Genomic DNA, 6,843 nt, shown 5'->3' on the forward strand with positions numbered 1-6,843 from the left:
AGCTAGTAATAGCTCAACAAAAATGATAGATCTCGTTGCCCCTGTACTAGGCCGAGGTCATTTGGGCCTGAATGAATATTAAACATAAGGTTATATTGCAACATGGTCTTTGGGCCTTTGAGTTAAGTAGCACACTTGAGCTAAGAGGTGTTACCTTTTATTCAAATGTGGACTTGAACTTGAGGCCCATTTTCCTTGATTACTTTTAATAGCAATTAATAATGCTAATTAATTAGGCCCTTTTAGAGACAAAAATAAATAGGGAATCGTAGTTTGCTTTAGGTTGGCCTTTAAATAATAAAACGAGATGAGCCTCGCAAAACAAAAATGCATAAATTGCGGGGCCCTCCTTAAATGCTTAATTAAATACTTAGAATTCAGGGCGTGCCGTTTAGCGAATTTCACGGCCCTTCGCAAAGATAATAACCCATTAGTAACTTTAGGTGCGCCTTTAATAATTTTATCTTCTTAAATACGGGTGTGCATTTCATGCAACCCAAATCCAAATCCCAAAACGTTGAATAAGATTGTGTCNCTATCAAGCTCAAGAAGCATGGTACCACCTTCGGGTTGGGGTATGAGTATACCTGGGAAGAATTCAAGGACTGGTCGCCACTATGGCGCGGCCCTTACTATCCATTTGAGCAACCGATACCCCGTCTAGAGCAGACTTTTCAACCAGCCGAGGTTATCTATGGGTCAGAAGAAGAGGAAGCATTAGCAGCGATGAGGAACTTATTCCTGGTAGATGATGATATGGACTGTTGTGTCATTTTTGAGGGGGGGGGGGGAGGAAGCCCTTCCATATAGGCAGTGAGCAGAGGCGCACACCTCAGTAACTGGACCGTCAGAACCACCAGAGCCCGACGTGCCTCGGGGTAGCAAGGCTGAACAAAGCATTACGCACTATTTTGCTTTATTAAGTTTATTTTCTTTTCGCATTTTTCTTTTTTCGCAAGAAAGAGCTCCAATGTTCAAAACACTTATGGAATTTATTAAAGTATTTCAATTTTCTTACAAATCTCTCTCTTATTATTTTCTCTCATTACTTTACTCAAACAGCATTACTATCACTTATCTTGATGAACCAACGACTGTGACATGCAAAGAGACAACGCGGCAAACGGACACAGATTCAGAGGAAGATGATATACCGGAAGAAATCGTTAAAGAAGTTGAGAATTTTGAGAATAGGCCTAAGTCCAACCTGGACGAGACGGAGATTGTCAATCTAGGAGATGCAGAGAACATCAAAGAAACACGAGTCAGCGTTCATTTATCACCGTCTGAGAAGGAAGAGTATACAAAATTTCTAAAGGAATATGAGGACATATTCGCATGGTCATATGACGACATGACTGTTCTAAGCATGTCCATTGTGGCTCACAAATTATCGACTGATCCGGCCTGTCCGCCAGTGAAACAGAAGCTCAGAAAGTTCAAGCCAGACATGAGTTTGAAAATCAAGGAAGAAGTCACTAAGCAGGTCAAAGCTAAGGTCCTCCGGGTAGTAGAGTATCCGACATGGTTAGCCAATATTGTGCCAGTACCAAAGAAGGATGGGAAGGTCAGAATTTGCGTCGACTACCGGGATCTCAACCGGGCCAGTCCAAAAGACGATTTCCCTTGCCGAATATACACATCTTGATTGACAACTGCGCCAAGCATGAGTTGCAGTAATTCGTTGATTGTTTTGCTGGGTACCATCAGATATGGATGGATGAAGAGGATGCTGAGAAAACGGCTTTCATTACGCCGTGGGGGATGTATTATTACAAAATGATGTCGTTTGGGTTAAAGAATGCAGGGGCCACCTACATGAGGGCCATGACCACAATTTTTCATGACATGATACACAAGGAGATCGAAGTGTATGTAGACGACGTCATCATAAAATCCAAGAAAGTCGCTGATCACATGGGAGATTTGAGGAAATTCTTCAATAGACTGAGAAGCTACAACCTGAAGCTGAATCCCGCAAAATGTGCATTTGGGGTTCCTGCAGGAAAACTACTTGGGTTCATTGTGAGCCGCCGAGGGATAGAATTGGATCCATCAAAGGTCAAAGCTATTCGAGAATTGCCGCCGCCGAAGAGCAAGAAGGAGGTTATGAGTTTCTTGGGGAGACTTAACTACATCGGCCAGTTCATAGCTCAGTCCACTGTCATTTGTGAGCCGATCTTTAAGATGTTGAAGAAGGACGCCGCTACCAAATGGACTGACGACTGCCAGAAAGCCTTCGACAGAATCAAAGAGTACCTGTCAACACCGCCGGTTCTGGTTCCGCCCGAACCAGGTAGACCCCTGCTACTCTACCTTGTAGAAATGGACGCAGAAGTTTGGCCAAAGACAATAAATTCAGATGCAGTCAAGCGATACTATGTGTAACCATTTATGATTTCCTTATGTAATTTGAACTACGTTTGAACTGATTCCCGTTTAAGAGGGGATACGTAGGCAGCCTTATGGGTTCGGTCACAATTCAATAAAATTTTCATTTCCCCCCGCAATTAGGAACTGGGGCAGAATTTTGAGGAGGACCCTCAAAATTCTGAAGTAACTTCAGTCGATCATTGCAAGCAGTCGTCAGAAGCATCAACCCACTAAACTGGGCAAAATTTTGAGGAGGACCCTCAAAATTCCGTAGCAAGAAAGGTCGCAATATTTTGAAACACGTCGTGGTCGTTGGTTCATCTAAAGCTGTTTTTTTAAGTATATATACATATATCATACCTTTAACAAAACTCATGCATGCCTATTATCGAAATCGCTTTGTTTGACAAAGCTACCCTGAGGGTACCTACAGTATCACCATAAACAGAGCCGAGCCAGTCAAGCGAAGCCAGCGGGGACGCGAACTAACCGGCCCCTTTACAAAACTCACGATTTTTTCTTTGGATGCAGGCACCCAAGTCGCAAATCAGCAAATCCATTTACACACTCGTACTTTCAGGAATACAACTCCCGAAATTATCGCTTCACAACCACTATCCATACACGATATCCCCAGCAGCCACAATGTCGCAATCAACAACCAGCTATCCGCTATCAGCTAAGAATCTTTTACTATTACTCGTCTCTCATCTTCCGCATAAGGCTACTATTCTGCCTTCCAAGGTTAAGCTCTACCTCCATTTGCATTTCTTGCATTGCATAAGGCTACTATTCTGCCTTTCGAGACTAAGCTCTGTCTCCATAATTGCATAAGGCTACTATTCTGCCTTCCGAGGTTAAGCTCTACCTCCATTTGCATTTCTTGCATTGCATAAGGCTACTATTCTGCCTTTCGAGACTAAGCTCTGTCTCCATAATTGCATAAGGCTATTATTCTGCCTTTCGAGGTTAAGCTCTACCTCCAGTTGCATTTCTTGCATTGCATAAGGCTACTATTCTGCCTTTCGAGACTAAGCTCTGTCTCCATAATTGCATAAGGCTACTATTCTGCCTTCCGAGGTTAAGCTCTACCTCCATTTGCATTTCTCTACACTGCATAAGGCTATTATTCTGCCTTCCGAGGTTAAGCTCTACCTCCATTTGCATCTCTTTGCATTGCATAAGGCTACTATCCTGCCTTTCGAGACTAAGCTCTGTCTCCATTTGCATGGCTGAAATATCGCCACTTCGTTTTAATCTTGCATCGGCTGAAATATCGCCATTTTTTTAAGTCCTGCATCGGCTGAAATATCGCCACTTCGTTTTAATCTTGCATCGGCTAAAATATCGCCATTTTATTTAAATCTTGCATCGGCTGAAAGATCGCCACTTATATTTACACTTTACATCGGCCGAAATATCGCCACCTTATTTAAGTCTTGCATCGGCTGAAAGATTGCCATTTATATTTACACTTTACGTCGGCTGAAATATCGCCATTTTGTTAAAACTTGCATCGGCTGAAAGATCGCCAAATCCTGCATTTCATGGGCTGAAAGATCGCCAAATCATCCGAAGGTGTCATCGTTCAGAGGCACCATTTTCATAGCCCGAGAATATCATGCCATGGCCTGAGGACCCCACTTTTATCTCTGCATCGCATTATTCAAAGGCATCATGGTTCGGAGGCATCATTCTCATAGCCCGAGAGCATCATTTCATAGCCTGCGAATCCTTTATTATGTGTATCATGGCCCAGGACACCATAGTCCGAGGACGTCATCCTAACCGTCCAAAGACAGCATTCATGGTCCAACGGGAACTTGCATCACGTTTAAATTTACGCACAATATGTTGGTATTATTCATTTGCATGTACACCGGCTAGCAACGGCCGTCTCGGCAGGAGCAATCCCGCTCCAGTTCCCGCAGCCTATCAGACTCTGACCATCCTTCTCAACCTGAACATCGCGTCCGCTTTTCGAAAATCTCCATCGGCATATTCCGCCAATGGGTCCTGAACTACAGATGGCCTGATTCCTGTAAGACCAGGGATATGTAGGCAGCTCAGGAGCCAGAGCTCGATCAAAATTCTTCAAATCGTTCGGTCAAAATTGGCCATCATATCTTTACCCGACAACTCTTTCATCCTTCCCAGGTAAAGAGGGGCAGCTGTTGATACCCAATTTTTTCCCTATGTACTTTTATATGCAAAATACTTTCAAAATAGCATGTACATGCATATATAAGCATGCCCAAGAGTGTTGGTATTTTTCCCTAATTTTTAAAGATTTTAAAATTAATTTATTATTTATTTTTTAGCAGTACAAAATCCAATAATTATTCCCAAGATTATCATTTTGGTGAATAATTTATTTCTATTCTCATATTTACACCAAAATATAATTAAGGTGATTTTTGTATATTTTTACAAATTTATCTGGCATTTTCAAAGCTAAATTGCAGTAATTGTAATTATAGCCTATTTTACGATTAATGGCATTTTATAATTATAAAATTATTTCCAGTATTTTTAAATTAATATTTATATAGTATTTGTTGGCTCAGCATTTTTAATTTACTTTTAAAATCATTATTACTATTTTTATAAAATAAAAAGGGAAAAATTGGCTATTTAACATTTAGCCCATTTCTATTTCGATTACAGCCTCATTTCCTTTCAATTTTAACCTTAAATTGACCCCAATTCCACCCCAAATTAAACCTAAATTAGCCGACCCCTGACCCAATTTAAAAACCCAACCCGTTCCCCACCTACCCACTTAAATCTGGACCGTTGATCACTCAAGATCAACGGCCATAACTCGCCCTTTCCTAATTAAACCTAAACGACTGCCCTAATCCCCCTCATTCCCACCTGATCTGCCGCCTTTGAAACCTCTCGTCTCTCAAACTCTCTCGAACCCCTCCGAAACCCTAATCGTTTCCCACCTTATCTCACCATGCTTCCACTGGAATCCATGGCGTCTCCGGCCATGGACGGTCTGTACTTATCCTTTCTCACCATCAGACCTAAGTTATTCAAGGTTTGAAGCCCGACTTCGATGGCCCTCTTCAGATCCTTCTCAGATCTGTAGATCTATGGCTTCTCCGGCCATTATTCCAGCATGTTCAAGCAATATGAGTCTTTTCGACTCAGGATCTGTCTCTCCTCAAGACCTTTCTCATTTCTAGGGTTTTCTCTGCAACTCTAAGCCGTCTGAGGTTCTGTACTTGTTTATTTTCTTAGATCTTTGATATGTCCGGGCTTTACTTGACATTTTAAAGGTTTTTCCCAAATTTCCTTTTCAAAATCGTTCAATTTCGATTTTAGGGTTTTCGAAAAAGTTTCTTCAAATATCATTCTGATTCTTTCTGTTCTTTCTTTATGTGTGATCATCTATGTTAGGCTCATATGTTTTCTTTTCTACTACGCATGAGGTTGCTCTTTGTTTCTCTTTCTATTATGCAAGATTCTTCTATTTTTGTTGTTATCCCTGTACTCGCATGTTAATCTGTGTTGTTTGCTATATGTGTTTATGGTTGAATTCTTTGATTTTGTTCACTTTGCTGAACTCTGTTTATCTTCCTGCTAAGCATATTTCATCTACTTTTGTTTAAAACTCGTATCATCTCTTTCTTCTGAACTTGTTTAAATTCCGAGTTTTCTCAAACGTGTTCTCATGACCTTGAATCAGTGTTCTTTCTATCGTGTGTGTTTGTCTCTCATCAGTCTTTGGAAAAGACTTCTGAGCCTCTTTCATTGACCTGTTTTCTCACCTCTATGTCTGACTCAATTCGAAACCCTAGGATTTGGGGGTTTCTTTGGCAAGTGGTATAAGGGTTCCACTTTGGGACCCTAGGCTTTAAGACTCACTATGAGTCCACAACTGAACATGAATCCCTTTTGCTTTTGACTCTAAGGCTTTCAATGTTAGACTCTTTTTCTAAGAAACCTGATGATTCCTTCTGCTTGATTGGTATGCTTTATATATGAGAAATTTCTCTTTCAAAAGGTTTTTTTACCAACTAATTGATTCTAAAATCCTTTTAATAAGGCTGACGAATTGTCACTGATTTTTCTTCGATTGAACCCCCTTAACATTTCTTGACTTGGTTCATTCCAATTGAACTTGTAATTTTGGTGTCATGGATGTTTGATTGATTCCCTTGCCATATTTGGCACAAACCGTGTACTATTGATTGTTTTCCTTAAATAACTTCTATGTATTTACCCCTTTTGTGCTACTTTGAAAGGTTTTAATTAAAATTTTCTTTCCTTAACTAGCTTTTACCCGTTGGAATCAGAATCCCTTAACCAAAGGGAGACTGATTTCAATGATATTTCCTTGCCTTTCTTACTTGTTTCTTTGCACTATAAAAAGGGACTGCCCTTCTGCACTTTTAAAACATCTTACAACTTCATTCTTCACACAACCTTCACACCACTAGTCTTTAAAAATACTTGCAC

Source organism: Nicotiana attenuata, chromosome 2 (genome assembly GCF_001879085.1).
Source record: "Nicotiana attenuata strain UT chromosome 2, NIATTr2, whole genome shotgun sequence".
Taxonomy (NCBI): Eukaryota; Viridiplantae; Streptophyta; class Magnoliopsida; order Solanales; family Solanaceae; genus Nicotiana; species Nicotiana attenuata.